This window comes from Myotis lucifugus, unplaced genomic scaffold (assembly GCF_000147115.1).
Source record: "Myotis lucifugus unplaced genomic scaffold, Myoluc2.0 scaffold_128, whole genome shotgun sequence".
NCBI lineage: Eukaryota > Metazoa > Chordata > Mammalia > Chiroptera > Vespertilionidae > Myotis > Myotis lucifugus.
In genome coordinates this window covers 988,452-1,006,916 of record NW_005871176.1, presented here as the reverse complement: position 1 = coordinate 1,006,916, position 18,465 = coordinate 988,452, and positions in this window count along the sequence as shown.

Below are 18,465 nucleotides of genomic sequence, written 5' to 3'. Positions count from 1 at the left end.
TCCCTGTCGCCTACCCTACTAGAAGTCCATGCTGTCACGCCCCCCACTGGGAGCCTGTCCTCCAAGGACCATTCACTCACTGACCTGTACCAGCACCCCCATCAAAGTGGGGGCAGGATTTCTGGATCTGATCTGATGGTCCAATTGTTCTAGGCTTCTAGAATCCTGAGGTTCTCACATTCTGGTTCCTTCTTTCAAAGCTCTTCCCCTTGGGCCCATACCCAGCTGATATAGCTAACAAATCCATGTTCCTGACCCCCCCACCCCCACCCCCATGCTCCAGCCAGTCAAGACCACTTGTTCTTTCTCCAGACAAGCCTGGCTTCCCTGCTTCCATATCTCTTTGATGCTGCTGGTTCTTCCACCCCCACCCCAAACCCCCTCTCTGGAGGAGCTCTTATCCATCCTTCAAGGCCTGGCTCAAATGCCACCAACTCCATGGAGCCTCTCGGAGTCCCGTATTAGGCATGATTGCCCCCACTAGCACAGGTGGCACCTCTCAGGTCAGCCATCTCATTATCCATGTGTGGTATGTCCATTCAGCAGTATATGGGGCACCTACTGTGTGCCGGACACTTGCTAGGCTGGGCCACAGAGGTCAACAGATGGACAAGGACCCTGCCTTGAGGCCTTGTGTCGGTCCTATTCCCCACCCACCCAGCTGGGCTGTCAGCTCCTAGAACTCCAGACCAGAGCTCTGTTTCTCCGCTGTCTGGTCTATAGCTGGTGCTCAATAATGAACTGAATGGATGAATGGCATGGGCTCATTTGCTGAATGAATGGGTGAGTGGGTGAATGGAGGAATGAATAGGATGGCATGTGTCAGGGATGGGAATAGGCCTTGGCTATGGGTTCAGCTAAAGAGTCTAGTAGTGGGCAAAGTGCCTCTATTTCAGCCCAAAGCCTGTAGGATTCCATCCTAGAGATGCTGTAGTCTCCTTTTGGGCGGGGAGTTGCGGGGATGATCAGAACAGAAAATGCCCAGGTCTCTCAGTTTTTAGTTTGAGGACAGTCAGCCCCGGCCACCCATGGCTTCTGAGGCAGCTGGGAGGCTGTGTTGGGACCCGCTGAAGGAGGGGGAAAGAGCCACATCCAAATTTGAAAACTCCAGACAATTAAGGACTGTCTGTAGGGTTTCTGAAGAGAGAATTTGTTGTATAACATTAAGGTGGTTTAAATACCCATAAGTGGTGTGGTTGATAGGTGGACAAATGTGGGTTCCCTGGGAGGCAATGAGGTTCCAGTGCTGGAGTCTCTGCCCTCTGAGGGTCCCTGAGAAACGAGCCCCCCGTCGCTGGGAACATCAGACTCCATTTACACAAGCTCAGCTTACACCCAACTTTCCAGGGGTACACTGGCCAGATGAGGTCACCCGGCTGAGCTGCCAGCATCCCTGTGGCCCCATTGAAAGACACTAAACGGTTCTCTACGTGGCTTGGCCTCGCCTGTATCGCCAGCCCGCCACTCCCCGACTGCTGAGGAGCTGGCGGGGATGATGGCGCAGAGGGAGGCCTATTGTAGAATCCAGCCTGTATGCTCTTTCCCTTCCAGAACGGCTCCCTTGCACGGGGGCTCCCAGGGAATCAGAGAGTCCCGTGTACCGTGCCCTCCTGGACACTGAGTGGCACCATGACAGACTAGGAAGCGGACTCCTGCTCCTGGGACCTGCCTTGCCTCCTCCATAACAAACACTTTCTCATTGGAAAACCTTTGAAACTCAGTTTTGTCCTCTGCATAATGGGCACGTCAAGCGGTGGTTTCCTTCCCAGGGCTACTGTGAGGGTGACTAGGGAGGTACTGTGTATGACGTGCTGACCCCAGCCCTCTGCTTGGCGTGGCCCAAGCCCCCTTTCCAATCTGGCTGGACTGGGGACACTCGTGTGACCATAAGAAAGCTGTCAGCTTGGCCAGTGGTTGCTCAGGACATGTAGTTGGAGGGTAGTGCTAAGAGAGACCCATTCACCCAGCAGACAGGACAACTTGAACCTGAGCAGGAGCCCAAGGCCTGGGTCCTAGAGGAGCCGCTGACCTAAAGCCCCTGGGTGCCTCTTCTACTGTCCCTGTTCCTCCAGGATTGTCGCTTTCCCTGTGGAACCGCAATCAGCAACATGTGTGGTAAGGAGAGGCCACCGGCCCGTGCAGGTGCTCACTCAGAGCTGAGCACAAGGAAAGGAACCGGGAGGACAGAAATGCCACTCTTCCCTCTGGGCCCAGGTCATCCTCACTAGCAGCGCATTCCACCGGGGAGCAAGCCACTGGCCACTGGCTGGCGTCCCTCCCGGGAGGGTCATCTGGCCGGGACTGGAGGCTGGTCTTCCACAAACACCAAGTTACCTGGGGCGGGGAAGATGCTCAGAACGCCAGCCACCCCCGCACAGGACCCTCGGCCTATCTCACGACAGAGAAGCAGTGGCGCCTGCGGGCCACTCCTCAGGCACAGTGCCCACCTCCCCTTGAGCCCTAGATCATCACTGGGTGGGTCGGGATTGGAAAAAGCCAAAGCACTGTCCCTGGAGAGAGAAGCCAACCGAGGCTGGGCGACGAGGGGACTGCATGCAGCTGCCACATCAGGCCCTGGGGAGCCTGCCCAGCCACCTCTAGGTCAAGTTCAATCTACAATGGCCTGCATAGGTGCATGTGTGCGCTCACATGGGCGCAGACACAGGGCATCCCACACATGCACCCCTAAACATGTAAGTACATCTACACATGTCCTCCTGACCATCTCATGTGGCTCACTCCATGCATGTCACCACCCTCCGGGGACACACCCCTACACACACATGCCGGACACTTTCCAAGCACTCAGTGACACCCCCTCCTGTCCAGCTAACCAAGGGAGCCTCCGTGCCCTCTGCCCCGAACCCTGGGCGGGAGGCCTGGGGTTCCCTGTGTCCTCTGAGCCTCTGCCCAGCTGCGGCGTCCTGGCTGGGCTCAGACCGCTGATCCCAGGAAACAAGCTCCCCCCAGCCAGCGTGGAGGAGAGGAAGAGCGCTCTGCCTCCTCCAAGTCTTCTTCCGAAAAGGCACAAAAGAAAGGCGACTAGGAACAGAGAAGGGGGTGCCTGTTGCTCTTGGGGGGCGGGGGAAGGAGCGCGGGGAGAAGGTATGCCCCTGCCCCCAGCCTCTGTCTGCTGCGCTAAGGTGGGCGGCCAGCCGGCGCGCTGCGGTGCCGATCGCCCAGGGAGTCCAGGGAGGAAACTGTTGCAGCTGCTGCGGGAGATGTTATGACGGGACTTCCAGCCGGGGCTTGACGTGTTAGCAGACGCCACTGCTGCACTGCGGTGGTCCCCCTCGCCCGCCCGCCCTCCTCCCTCCTCCGGAGGACCCCTCTCCCTCCTGGAGCCCCGCTTACCTGCCAGGAGCCGGGGGACTCGGGGCTCTGAGAAGGGCGCTTGGCCGGCTGGCCAGCGGCTTTGGGGACAGTCACCGGGAGGGCAGCGGGCACGAGCCTGTCAGCTAGGGGTGAACAGCTCGCAGAGCTCCTGACCGCCGGGGCCCTGGAGGACAAACGAGAGATAGGGGACTGGGAGGTGGTGGAAACAGGTGGCAGGAAGGGGGATAGAGAAAGGGGGGAGACAGACAGAGAGAGAGAGAGAGGAGAAGGAGATGCAGAGAGAATCACACAGAAAAGACAGACAGAGAGAGAGAGAGGTGGGGGGCAGTGAGAGAGAGAGAGAGAGAGAGAGAGAGAGAGAGAGAGAGAATTCGAGCAGCAACATGTGGTCGTGTTATCTCTCACTTCTAATGCTGGAGCACCCGGAGCTGTCTTCTGCTGATCCCCCCTCTCCATGAGGGCAAGCATACAATGTACACACTCACACACACACTCACACACGCACATGCCCACAGAGGCGCACAGATCCACCACACATACACCTTCCCGCGCACACACACTCCGGACAGCCCAGCTGCTGGCCCTCATCCCCACACAGGCGGCACCAGCCCTTACCTTGCCCCAGAAGCAACACGTGTCTGGGCCAATAGTCCCTCTGTCCAGAGTGCCAGCAACTGCCTCCCTGACCCAGAGCTGCTGGAGGGGGCACCGAGGGCTCAGCACCCCAGCCTGGCAGCCGGCTTGATCAATGCCCACATTGCGATGGCTGTTTAGGTGGCCTGCAGGAAGCAGAGCCATTTGTTTTGTCAGAGCGTAACCATGACAATCACCCCATGCGCACACGCTGGTGCTACTCTCCCCTCACCCCGCCCCTCCCCCTTTCTCCCCAGCACAGGAGAAAGCAGGAGGCCACTTAGCAGCCTCTGCTAATTCCTGCTGGGGCTAATGGCGAGGGCCTGGCCAGTGCGAACAGGTCTGCGGGCAGCTCCTCCCTGGGAAACGGAGCACTGTGAAGGGCCTGCCCGGCCCTGGGGACCCTCTGCATGGGACCAGAGCCAAGCTGGCCTCCCCTACATCTCCCTGTCCCCTGGCAAGTCCATTCTAGGGCCAAATGATACAAGCTGTCAATCTATTCTCCCCCTCCCCCCTCGGCCATGATGCAGCCAAGCAGATGGCTCTGCCCATAGCTGGACATGGGCAGGATAGCTACTGAGACCTTTGGTCATCTCTGTCCGGCCTTAGAGTCCCCGAGTCATCCCCTCCTGCCCCGGTCATGCCAAAGCCACAAGGGAAATGTCAAGGCTTTTAGGTGGAGCTCTGGGAAGCATCAGACCAGAGGCCTGGCCTCTGGGTACAGCGTTGGACAGCCCACAGAGCCACAGGTTTATCCTGATCAAGGACAGATAGATCTAGAAGCCAAGAGGTCTGCCAGGTGGGACTGTGAAACCTCACTTTGGAGTCTAGAGTTAAAGGGTCCCCAGTTGAGAGGGTAGGTGCCCCAGAAGCACAGGGCAGAGCGACTGATCACACACCTACGCATCTCATTTAATCCTTATAAAAACCCCAAGGAGAGGGGCTATATTCCAATTTTATAGAGAAACTGCAGATTTGAGAGGGGCGATGACTTGCCCAAGGCCACACAGCAAGGAGGTGGCAGGGCAGGGATGCAAATTCATGCCGGTCAGATTCCCCTGCTGGGAAGTTTCCATTCCGGCGGCTTGGCCTTTTATATCTGTCACGGTTCGAATCCCTGAGAGCTGTCAGTCCCACCAGACCTTCATTAAACATCAACCCGAAACCCTGTCACTGCAGGTGTCCTCCAGCTTGAGAGGGGAGGCCCAGGAAGAGAATTTTGGAGAACAGTCTGGAGGGAGGGATCTGGGGGTACTGCTGGGCGGGGCGAATGGAGGGTGGGGGGAGAGGAAAAGGTAGCAGCTAGCCTGTGGGAACACAAACTTCTCCGGCTTGGCTATGTTGCCTCGCTGCTTCTGCATGCTTGCTAGGGTGTGGGATCAGCCATAAGTAGAAAATGAGGGTTTGGGGAATGGAATGCTGACTTTGTCATAATGAGGACTAATCAAGATACAAGGCAAAAACCACTTCAGTTAATACTTACGGTCACCCACAATGAACCTGACTTTGGTTCCAGTGCTTAGAGAAGGTGATGGTGAGCAAGACCCAGATTCCAGGTACTTGGCCACATGGGGAAGAGGCACAAGGATTCCCAGCCAGCCTCTGTCCCACTCGACAGTTCCCTAAAGTCTTTGCACATTCACTGTCCATTGAATCCTCACGATCACCCAGTGCCGCCAGCAGAATCAGCCCTGCTCTAGGGCGGGACCTGAGGCTGACAGGTGACAGACATGCCTGGCACCTGGAGTGGCTTTGAGCCCCTTTTCAGCTCAGAGGGTTCCGGATTCCTCAAGGTCAGGGACTAGGGGTTAAGGGCACGGCCACTTAGAATTCTGAGCCTTCCTCCAGGCTCCCAAAGCCCCATGAAGTTCTAGATCTCTGTCCCCCACTTAGCTCCCCATCCGGGTTCCATATCCACTGGTCATCCTTTCAACTCAGTCATTCCAAGCCTGGAGCTTGCATTTCAGGACCAAGGTTCCCCGGGAATCAAGATCAGCTTGGTTGAGAGGCCATAGGCCATGAAGAAGAAATGAGAGGTGGCAGGTGACAGAGGATCTGAGAGTGAATGAAGGGGGTTTGGGGAGGGCATGTAGAGAAGGCTGCCAGCTTGGAGGCATTTTCCAGAGCTGACTCTGCTTAAACATTCAGGGTTTCCTTATCCATTGCATTACTTCCTAGGGCTGTCGTAGCCAATGACCACAAACTGGGTGGCTTAAAAGAACAGGCATTTATTCTCTCACAATTCTGGAGCCTGGATCTCTGGAGTCAGGGCTGGGATCCCTGTGAAGGCTCTAGGGGAGGTCCTGCTGGCGTCTTCCAGCTTCTGGGGGCTGCCAGCACTCCTTGGCGTCCCTCAGTTTACAGACGCCTCACTCGGATCCCTGCCTCTGCTTTCGCATGGCCATCTTCCCTGAGCCTCTCTGGGTCTCCATGTGTCTGTCACCAAACCTCCCTTTCCTTTCTCTTATGAAAAAGCCCTGGTGGTGAATTAAAGCCCACCTGAGTCCAGTACAACCTCATCTTAACTTGACGGTATTTGCAAAGACCCTGTTCCAAAGACCACATTCACATACCAGGGGTTAGGACTTGGGGGGCACAATTCAACCTATTCAGAAGGAAATAAAGAAGGCCATGAGGCGGGCATGACTCCGAGGGGCCAGTCCTTGGGGTTTACAGACAGTTGGAAAGGAGGGGAAAGCAGGTGGTGGCCAATGTGGACTCGCGCTGGACGGCCTGTGCTCAAGCTCTGATGCTGTCATTCCCTGGCCGTGTGGCCTTGGGGAAATTACTGAACCGCCCTGTGCCTCAGTCTCCGAGCTCTAAAATAAGGAGTGCTGTATGAGAATCGAATGAGTTAATGTTTGCAAATTAAACCTCCTTCCTGATTCTTGCAGCAGTTGGAGAAATCAGGTAGACAGTCTGGAGGGGCAGCAAGAGAGGAGAGGTGTGTCCAGAGGGGATCCCAGTGAGAAGTAGTAGATTCCTCCCACTCCCAGACATACTCTTTTCCCACCCACCCCTCTGTTTGCCGGAGTGGAAGCAATTGTGTGACTGTTTCTGCCCACATGGAGGAAAACAAGTCTCAGAAATGTGTACTTAACACAGTCTGAGAAGGGAAGGCTAGTCTTCCAGTGACTCAAGCTGGGGGCCCAGGGCAGGGCTGACAGGCAGATCAGGAAGGCCTGGATGGGGCTCGGGCTCAAGTGGGAATTGGTTCTTTCCTCAGAACATCCTGAGCAGGGTGGCCAGGCTGCACAGACATTGCACCCGAGATGACCCCTGTGTCAGGTATAAATCCTGATGGGGCTGGACCCAGCTGAGCATGGCTGTGGGATGAAAGGGGAGCAGGTCCAAGCTTTGGAGGCAGTTGGGCTGACATGTGCCACACATTCTTGGCCAAAAAAAACAAAACAAAACTCATTACATCCTCCCTCTCTTACCTTCCCCTTGCAAACCCTCATCTGCTGCTAGAAATTGCATGAATGGACCCAGTTTTCCTCCCTTCCATGTATCTATGTCATGGGCCATGTGACTAGGAGGTTCCGCCTCTAAAAAGGTGGAATATAGCTCCACCCCTTCACCTGGCGTTCAGCCCCATCACTTAACCAATGAGATGTTGGCGGGTACGAAAGGCTTGTAAATTGCTTGGCTGATTTGGTCTGCTCTCTTGTGTCTGTGCCCTCATTGCCATGAGCAGAACAGGCCCCACTGGTGCCAGGAGGGGGAGTGACACACAGAGCAGGACCAAACCTCCCCAGTGAAGCCCAGCCAAGATCAACCAACTCTTTGCTGATCTAGAATAAAGGTTGGTTGAAATCACTGAGATTGGAATGGTTTGGTTTTCAGCATTTTCTGGCAATAGCTACCTGATACGCCACCCCTTGTAGATTTCACCGTCTTGATGTCTTTTGGGCACATCCATCATCTCCATCCCTCTGCCTCAGTTCCAGCCTCCTACTAGCTTCCCACCTGGGCTCCCTGTCTTCAGTCTCATGTACTCCCATCCATTCCCCAGGCTGCAGCCACCCTACCTGTTATCCCCTTTCTCAACCCAGCCTAAAACCCTTCAATGACACTCCAATGGCTTTTAGCAAAAAGTTCCCCTTCTTAGCTTAGCAGTCAAGGCCCTTTTTGATCTGTCCCTGACCTCTCCCTGGCCCTTCTCATGCCCAGTCACCCACATGGACTTCTCAGCCACATGGAATGACTTGTGGTTCACTGACTTCATGTAGTTTCATACCTCTGGGGTTTTGCCTGTGTTGATCCCTCCATTTAGAAGATACCTTCCCTTCTCCATCTTCTACTTGTCTGCAAAGGAGAGCTGAAGTAGCATCTCCTTGAGGAAGACTAACATTCCCAGTTAGATAACCTGACTGAGGGGCCACAGTTCCCATGACAAGCACAGGGCTTGGCATACAGTAGGTGCTCATATTGGGTGAATAAATGAATGCGGGAAGGAATGAATGAGCCTCTCCCAAGGGCAGTATCATGTTTAACATATGCCTTTATTTGTTAGCATCTAATGCTGACCCTGACACATACCAGGGCTTCATCAAGATTTGCTGGATAAGTGAATAAATGAGCACCTGACTCTATCATCTCAGTGTTCCAAAGAGTCATATCAAGCTCCCCCTCTCACACCCAGAGGAAATGGCAAAACCGAGAAGAAGGTGGAAGGGAGGTAGTGACATATGAGGGGCAGGGAAGGTGGGGTCCAGCTGCTCTTAGTCCAAGCAACTAGAGTTGCATTGTCTATGGAGAGTTTAAAAACAATCACACAGACTAAAATCCGTCTGCGTTTTGTTTTCACGCTGCATTGGTGAAGTAAAACAATGTCAGCGATGAAAGGGTCCTCCCCGTGACCCCTCCCACCGCCTCTGCCTTGGGGCTTATAGCTTTGGTATAACGTCCCAAGTGTGGGTCTGACTCCAGGAAGCCCTGGCAGGGTCAGGGGATACACAGCTAGGAGAGACAAAGTCAGGATTTGCACCCAGGTCTCCATGCCTCCGAGTGCACATCTTCATCTTTTCCAGGTCCTGTCCCCATCTGGCCCTCGAGCTTGGTCTCCTCTTGCCCAGGGCTGCCACCCTTGGACTTGGGCAGAACTGGTCAGCCTGGAGGCTGCATTCCTTGCCTTTGGTAGCATGAGTCTTGGGAAAGAGGCCGCCCTGGCCTGAGGGACCAGTCTTCCTTCAGCCACTTAGACTGGCCTAAATGATGACACCTGATACTGCTGCCCATCCTCCACTATCAAACCTCTGAGTCCGGAGACTGGCCCTGAGCCTGGGCTCGTCCTGTGCCGTTTGTGGGGACCACTTCTCCTCTCTGAGGCTTGGTCCTCTCATCCTGTCTCCCCCTGGTGAATGCAGCCCTGTCCATTCCATGGTGCAGCAAGCTTCCTGGACGCTCTCCCCAGTTCTGCTGCCACCAGGATGACCAGGCCGCCCTCGTCTCCTTCCGGGATGACTATGGTAGCCTTCTGGCCCCTGCTTTCCCTCAGGCCTCTCCAACCTCGTCTCCATGCAGCAGCCAGAGTGAACCTAGCAAAGCATCAACCCCGCTCCCATGACACCCTGATTAAACCTGTGAATGCTTCCCATCTTTCTCAGGATAAAGACACAGGCCCTCTGTACTTCACCCAACAAGGACCACCCGCAGGCCTGGTCCCTGCCAGCTTCTCCCACTTCACTTGCACTCCACACCTTCCAGAAACACCCACTTCCTTGCAGGCCCTCATGGGCTCTGGGCTACCTTCTGACCCAGGGTTTGTCCAGGCTGTTCCCTTTCCCCAGAACATTCCTTCCTCCTCTCTTTGTTAACACCTCTACTTCTTCAGGTGTCAGTTCAAGCATCACTGCCTCAGGGGACCCTCCTGGGTGAATCCCATTTCAGGCTCTCATTGCCTCAGCACCTAAATATTTAACGCTTTGCTATGGGATCACGGGATGGGTGTCTTTCTCCCCTGCTCAATGCAAATGAAGGCCAGGACCTCATCACTTGGGCAACTGTATGGTCACACATAGCATGATGCCTGGCACAGGGTGGCACTCTGTACATATTTGTTGAATTGAATAAGTGACATGAAATGAAACCATTGATGAAAAAGATTTTATCAAAAAGTCACCTCTCTCTCTCTCTCTCTCTCTCTCTCACACACACACACAGTTTTACGTAATCTTCAGGGCAGTCCCCAGAGAAGTTTTTGCTGTTGTTTGTTTTGTTTCAATTCAACAAATATTTGAGTGTCTCCTCTGTTTATAAAAAATATAAATCCTAGCTACCCCCCTTGGAATTATTATTACGCCCACTTTACAGATTAGGAAAACTGACAGTCAGAAAAGCTAAGGGACCGTGCCCAAGTCTCCTGGCTTAGAAGCAGAGCCCGGTAGGAATCCAGACATAGTTCCTGGCACATGGAGGGGCTTGATCCCTGCTTGCTGAGCTCAAGTTGGTTCTGCCTGCACCCCCAGTGCACGTCCCCACACCTGCTGCCTCTCCAGGAGGTGGGCTCCTGGAGCTTGCAGATGACTGCTGGCAGGGGTCAGTGCTGACGGGAGAAGCCTGCTTTGCCATCAGGTGCCTGTTTCTTATTCAGGACCTGTTACCGTACGTGGTGTCTTGGTACAAATAAACACGCAGCGACAACTCCTGGCTTCAAAGCCTCCCCGGGGTCAGGAGCACAGCTCAGTGAGGTGGGGAGAGAAAGAGGCTGGGGCCGAAGCAGGCATCTCGGAACAGGTGGCTGCTCGAGAGCGATTGGAAAGAGGCGAGGGAGGGCTGCTCAGGGGACAAGACGGGCTGACTCTCTGAAGCGATTACTCTTGTAGCTCACTCTGCAGCTCTTTAAAAATAGACACGTTGCAAAGAGGGAAAGGAGGAAAACAGATCAAACAAATTCTTGCAGTGCGGTCAGGAGCACTTCCGTGTGTTTCTTGCCCTCCCGTCTCTCAGGCGTTCTGCCCAGGAGAGGAGGATAATGCGTTTCTAGTTCCTGAAATCTGCAGGCCAACCTGGGACACCGTGAGCATTCCCACTCAAGCACTACTTCACATCATCCTCAAAACAGCCCGGGCAGCTTTTGCTGTTGTTGTTTTATTTCAAGTCAACAAATATTTGAGTGAAGACAGACACTAACTCTACCGCCACGAATTCTACATTCTATATTCTCAAGACCATTAAAGATTTGGTCTTGCGAACGCAACGAAGGGGAGAATTTGAGTGACGTGACTCAGAGTCACTAGGGTGGGAGTTGGTCCGTTGGATTGGGAAGCCAGGGGAGGCTTCTCTGAGGAGGTGACATCTGAGCTGAAGCACGAGGGAGGAATCCAGCTGTTTGAAGAACGGGGCAGAGGAGAAGTCAGAGACAGAGCAGCAGGTGCAAAGCATGGGAAGGGGGCTGTGGACTCAGGCAGAGAAAGGAGACGACACCGGCCGGGCACGGTGAGAGTGGCCCACGCTGAGCGGAGGGCAGGCGGGAGGTGACAGGGAACAGTGCAGGTGACTGTGGAGTTGGATTTTTACTCTGAAAACCATGGGCAGTCCCTGAAAGTTACAACAGGGGAGAGATATGCTCTTGTTTACATGTATGGTATCAGCCTGCCCACTGAGTAGCAAATGAATTGGAGTGGGGTAAGCTGGGAGAATGTGAGTGGGGATCTTATTGCGGTTATAGAAGTAACAGATGATGGCGATGGCGGTGACTGAGATCAATGAATAGATTGGGTGTGGCCGGGGGAGGGGAAGGGAAGGATATAGGCTGAGTCGTACTTAAGTAAACAGGTCTTGCAGGACCAGATCATTAAGAGGGGGCCGGGACTAGACTATTGGCTGATTCAGATTGCTAGCCCCCCCTGCCCCCCAAAATGTCTTACTTTCCCCATCATTCGAGCAAGCTTGCTTACAGAAGCCAGAAATAGCAAGGTTACTTTCTGGAATTAACAGAACAAAGGACCATCTGTGTTTAGTGGAAAATCTTAAACGGCAGTTCCTACAAAATTTATGGGAACAAGATGGAGTGCCTATGGTTCAGACGGAGGGCGAGGGACAGGATGGAGTCAGCCCTTTCAAGGCCCATTGTTCAGGTTGGGCACCAATTGCAAATACCGTAAGAGCGGGGACCATGCCTGCCATTGCTGTTGCTCTGTGCCCCCAGCAACTACAGCCTAGCACGTAGTAGGTACTGGGTAAGTAGTTAATGAAGACTGAAGGGAGGAGATGCAAAGAAACCAAAGACATGACCTCTTTCTTCAAGGAGCTTATGTTATACTAGAGCAGTGGTTCTCAACCTTCCTAATGCCACGACCCTTTAACACAGTTCCTCATGTTGTGGTGACCCCCAATTTCATTGTTACAAATTGAACATAATTAAAGCATAGTGATTAATCACAAAAACAATATGTAATTATATATGTGTTTTCCCATGGTCTTAGGTGACCCCTGTGAAAGGGTCGTTCGACCCCCAAAGGGGTCGTGACCCACAGGTTGAGAACTGCTGTACTAGAGGCTCAGTGCACAAATTCATGCACAGGTGGGGTCCCTCGGGGTGGCCTGTGGGGATCAAGCCCCAGCTTGTGCCCCCCAAGCTCGCAGCCCCAGCTTGCACCTCCAGCCTTGCAGCCCTGCAGCCTTGCCTGGCACCCTGCCATGGCCTGGCGCAACCCCCTCACCTGTTCCATCATCCCACCTGTGGGGTGATGGGTCAGGGCCGGGGGGACCCCCGCCTGGCTCCCTCAGTGCCTGGGAGCCAGGCAGCGGCCCTGCCCCCACCACCACTGCTGGTTGCTGTCTGCAGGGCAATTGACAGGGCAATCGGCCCCTGCTCGCACCTCCCTTGGCCTGGCAGTGCCCGCTCACCTGTTCCACCATCCCGCCACAGTCCCATTCTCATCAGTGCCCATTGGGGCCGACAGCAGCTCCACTGCCCCCTGCTGCCACCCTGTTCTGTGCCGCCTCCTGGTGGTCAGCGCACATCATAGCGAGCGGTCAAACTCTGGGTGGAATAACGGCCCGAGGGAATAATTTGCATATTAGGCTTTTATTATATAGGATGAGGCCACCCAGAAGCAAAGCCAGTCTCTCAAAGGCAGAGGACAAATAGCTGCATAACCAGTTTGGAATCTGGGACCATTTGAGAGTCAGCCTTGACATTTACATTAGCCTCGCAGAGCCTGCCTTGGTGGGTGGTTTAAATTAATGGGCTAAATACACTCGTCAGTGGGCTTATACACCTTTGGGTTTGCTTTCCTGGAGCATGTTGTGTGTGTCTTTGCTGCTGCACTTGCCTTGTTGCATTTAGTCCTTTACTTTGGAAATGTCGTTACCATCCTCCTCCAAACACCCCTCCATCCACACAACTGTGAGCTTTGCGAGGGCAGAGGGCTTTATCTTCATAACGCCAGAGGCTGGCTGGGTGCTGGGCATGTGACAGAGAACAGAGAACTGATGGCCATAATAGATAATGGAAGCTTGGCGGGTTTATTGAATAAATGAATTCTTAGCTATTTATTGAAGCAAATTCTCCAAGGATCTCTTAGGTAATGTTTCTTGGAATTACCATATATGGCCTAATAGCCATATAACTACATTTGGGATTTTTAAACTCACTAGATGGAGGCTGTGTGATCTGGAGTAAGTCTCAACCTCTGCCTTTTAAACATAGCCTGGAACTGGTCTGTGATGCCTGATTTCCTGCTGTCTGTAGCATGTATGAATTCATAGGTGCTCACTGGGGTGGCCTGGTGCTCCTGGCTGCGCCAAAGCTAGTCCAGGACACTTAGATAGTTGCAACCTCTGCTTGGGGAAGGAAAACTGTGTGCAGAAAGTTTTGGGTCCCAATGCCCAGACTGGGGAAATTATGTAAAGTACCTGGTTGAGAAAGGCATTGAAATAAAGAGTATGTGTTATTTTTATAACAAAAATAATCGAGATATCCATGTTCAGTTCATCAGCAAGCATGGGTGATTCTCTTTCCAAAATATTTCTCAAATTCACCCACCTCTCACCATCCCCCCTACCCCCCCCAACACCTCCTACCCTTGAACTCTGCAACAGCCTCCTCACTGCTTCTGCTCTTGCTTTGCCCACAGAGTGACATTTTAAAAGCATAAGTCAATTCACATCTCTGCCTGCTCAAAACACATCACACTCAAAATCCAAACTCCTCACTTTGGTCTTGAATGACCTGGCCCAGCCTCCCTCTCCAGCCTCACCTCTTACCTCTCTCACTCCAACCTGTGCTCCAGTCACTTACCTTCTTCTCAATTCCTTTTGCCTGGAATGCTCTGTCCCTCTCTTGCCAAGATGGCTCTTAGGTTTCAGTATAAAGGTCACCTCCTCAGAGAAGTCCTCCCTGACTACCTGATCCCAAAGTACTTCCTCCAATTAGTTTATTTAATTAACAGAATCCTGTTTATTTCCTTCTCATAATTTTTAATTTTTCTGTTCATTTGTTGATTGTTGCTCTCGCCCACTAGACCACAGACTCCCCGAAGAACAAATAGCATGTCACATTTATTCCCATAAGTTAGCACAGTGCCTGGCACATAGGAGATGCTCAGTAAGTAGTGCATGAACAAATTCTCCTCAGTCTTCATGGACTCTAGCATGTCGTCCACACAGTGAGGACAGAAGGGGAAAGGAGCTATTTTGACACCTGGAGGCTTTAACTTGGGGAGCACTGAACCTTGTAGCAGCACCCTAGCATAAGCAGCAGTTTGAGCACCCACAAAAATTGTACCCAGAGCACAAGGTTGTCTAGTATTTGCTCCTCTGAAGGACAACTCTTCCCCCCAGGACTTCCAGAAATACTGAAAGGAGATGGCTTTGTGGGGTCCTGAGATCCTACCCCGTTGGTGGAGCCCCCAGCCTGCAGGTTTTGTGTATTCCTGCTAAGGATACTTGCTAATGGTTGCTCACCTTCATTTTGGCCCTTTGCTCTTAGTGGTAAATGAATTTGCATTTGGGTTTAGTAAAGTTGTCTGCATTCCTGCCAGTCTTGCAGCATCCTCCAACAGAGTCTGGCTGGGCCACCTTTTTACAGCTGGCTCTGATAGAGGCGGAGGGTCTTCATGAAACAACATGACTCAGTCCTGGGGAAAATGCCTTGGTCTCAGCCCTTGTCGCAGCACCAGGGCCTGGCAGACCACTCCCAGCAGGCTATCAGTGCCATGTACTAAGTACCCACATAAGAACATAACACGCAGTTTAGCAGCGCCCTGTTCACACTATCCGCAGTGATGCTGACTGTGGGCCCTGAGAAAGAAGAGACCTACTAGGAAGGGCTCCTGGTGGCTAACTGGGCTCAAATGAAAACAACAACAACCAGAGCCTAGCAGCCATTTTTACTCCGGGGCCTCTGCAAACTGCATTTCAGGGAAAAGCGTGCACTGAACTAACTACCGGTATCTGTGCTGAATTGTCTGCCTGCTCTGTGTTTCTGCCATCTGAGCCATCCGCCTTATGAAAGAGTTCCTATTTCAACCAATAGGACTGAGTCTTTCCCCATTCAATTAGAGCTGTGCAGCTATATCCCCATCAGTATCTTCATCGACCAATCAGAACAGCTCATTTCTGACCAATCAGGATAGTGCCTTTTGGACTAATCAGACTGTGAGGATTTGGAGTCCTCATTTGCATAAGGATGGACCAATCAGGGACCTTCTATCTATATAAACCAGTTCCCCTCTGTCCCTGGGGGTACACTTTCTCTTAACAATGAAAGTTGGGCTGTTTCTCCCTGGTTGAGCTGAAATACCAAGATGTCTTTCCAGAGCAGAATGGAGCAGAAAGCGAGGTGCAAAGCTCCAGGGCCGCCTGGCCCCGGGAATGCCCCCATAGTCACGCTGTTTTCATAGCCGTGCTGCCTGCCATTGAGCTGTTTTGCACTGAATAAAGTTTTCTTCACCTCATTCCAAATTGGGGAGTCTTGTTGGTGTTGAATTGGTGCCAACAACCATCAGAGGACATAATGAAAACAGCTATGATTTGGTTTGCACTCTATGTTCCAGGGAGCTTTTACCTGTCAACAGAGCCGATCCCCACCGCAGTCCTGCAAGATATGTCTTTATTATGGTCCCGTTTGGTACATGAGGATGCTGGGACTCAGAGAGGCGAAGGGAATTAGAGAGCAGAACAAAGATTCGAACCCAGGTACCTATCTCAGCACCACGCTCCTCTCCCCCACCTCCGTGGAAGTTTCCTGTTACCTGCTTTAACTGTGGCTCCTCCTCCCCCCACAGAGCCTGGCCCCTGTGGTGGCAGTCACTGCAGGCATGCGAACAAGCCTATCAATAGGATGAATTGATCTGTGGCTCCCCGGGGCTCTCAGGCGATTAATCGCAATGACGCATTCCCAGCATCTTTGAAGGTGGTTTTTCTCCCTTAATACTTTGTCCCTCTGAGGTTGGATCCCAGATCAGTCCCCAGAGAATGGAGAAGCCTGATCTGGCATCCCCAGGAGATAGGCTGTTGTCATGGTATCTGCCTTAGCTCCTCTGAGGCTGGGCCCAGCCAGTACAGTCCAGATAAGCGTCAGATTAAGCCAGGCTGGTGGTAGTGTTGCCAAGGGGATGCCGACCTTCAAGATGCTCTGATGCTGTGAATACCACAGAAGAGCCAATAGGGAGCAGGGACAGGGGTTCAGAAGGACCTCTCTCTCCTAGGGGGTGGTCCTCTACTCCTTAAATTTCCCACCCTGTTGATGACTCCCCAAAGTGCCTAGCACTGTGCCTGACATATAGTGTACATGCATTCATTCAACCGTTGTTCCTGAGCACACGTATGTGTGCTGGAGATGCAAGGAGAGAACACAAACACACAGCACTGACCCTTATGGAGCTTACATTTTAGTGGAAGAGGGAGCTGCTAATGAATGTAAAAGCAACTATGACAAATGCCACCAAGAGAGCTACTTGGTGCTGGCCTGACATCAGGGAATTTGATCTAATCAGGGAGGTGGGGGAGTTCACTTGAGTTGAGATCCGAATGCGTCCGTGTTAACTAGAGGAGGAGGAAGAGCAGAGGTGGAGGAACAGCTTGTGCAAAGGCTGACGGGTGGGGAAGGATGAGGATCAGACCCTGCAGGGCCTTGCAGATGGTGCTGGGGAATCTGGCTTTAATCTCGAGGACAATAGGAAGCCACCGGAAAGCTTTAAAGCAGGGCTGACGTGGGCAGATCCGTTTTGAAATGATTACACAGCTGCCAGGTGAAGGTCTGGGGGGAAGGCTCTGAGTGGATATCGAGGGATCAGAGGTGGTTGGAAAAGGACTCAATAAATATTTTGAAACTCTTTTCCAAATCTGTCTCCCTTCCCTACTGCCAGCGCCGTGGTTCAGGCACCTCAGCTCCTCCACGCAGTTCTAACCAGTCCCTAACTGGACTCCTGGCCTCTGCTCGTTCCCATCTGTCACCCGCCCCGCAATGGCCGGCAGAGTTCCCAGTCAAAGCTCCAGGTCTGAGCGTGTTCTCCATGGATTGCATGGTGGCTCTGTGTCTTCCTTCCTTCAGCCTGAAATGAGGGGCTCTCTCATTGCAGTTACATCTCCTCCTCTCCGCCCCTCCCAAGCTCCCCTCCAGCTTCCGGAACGCAGGGTGACCTTTATCGCCAGGGCCGCTCTCTGCCTGGAATGCTGTCTTCTTCTTCCAGCTCCGCCGTTCTGCCTCATCCTCCTTGGTGGTCCCAGCCCGGCATCTGTCCCGTACATTGGTCCAGGTCCTGGTTGCTTTCCAGGCTGCCTCTTTAGGTGAGAGAGAGAATTGATGTCCTTTGGAGCATCAACCCAGACCAGGCTCTTAAAAGCACCTAAATTCATTTCATCCTGGTAACAATGGTCACGTAAAGGAAATATTGTTATTTATAAAATAGCTAAAGAGGAGAACATCAAGGCCCAGAGAAGGAAAATAACTTGCCCAAGGTTATGCTGCAAGTAAGTGGCAGAATTGGGGTCTGTCTGCCCCCCCCCAAATCCTCTCTCCACACCAGTGGTTCTCAACCTTCCTAATGCCACGACCCTTTAATACAGTTCCTCATGTTGTGGTGACCCCCAATTTCATTGTTACAAATTGAACATAATTAAAGCATAGTGATTAATCACAAAAACAATATGTGATTATATATGTGTTTTCCGATGGTCTTAGGCAACCCCAGTGAAAGGGTCGTTCGACCCCCAAAGGGGTCGCGACCCACAGGTTGAGAACCGCTGCTCTACACTATGGCAGCTGCTTCTCCCTGAGCAGACCTGGGAGATGGGGATGCCATTTGGCCTCCTGGGGTTCATTGCACCCGGGAAAGAACAGAATCAGAAAATAATGCGACTAAATAAAGGCAAACCTCTTACTCCCTCTGTATCTGCTTTGTCTCAATGGTATTAATATTGGGTATTTATCTGTCATAAGTATCTATCTGTTATATATCATTTATATGTTATAACATTAATATGTTATTGTACGTGCATATGTGTCAGGCTCTGTGCAAACTGCCTAGCCAGCATTATCTCAAG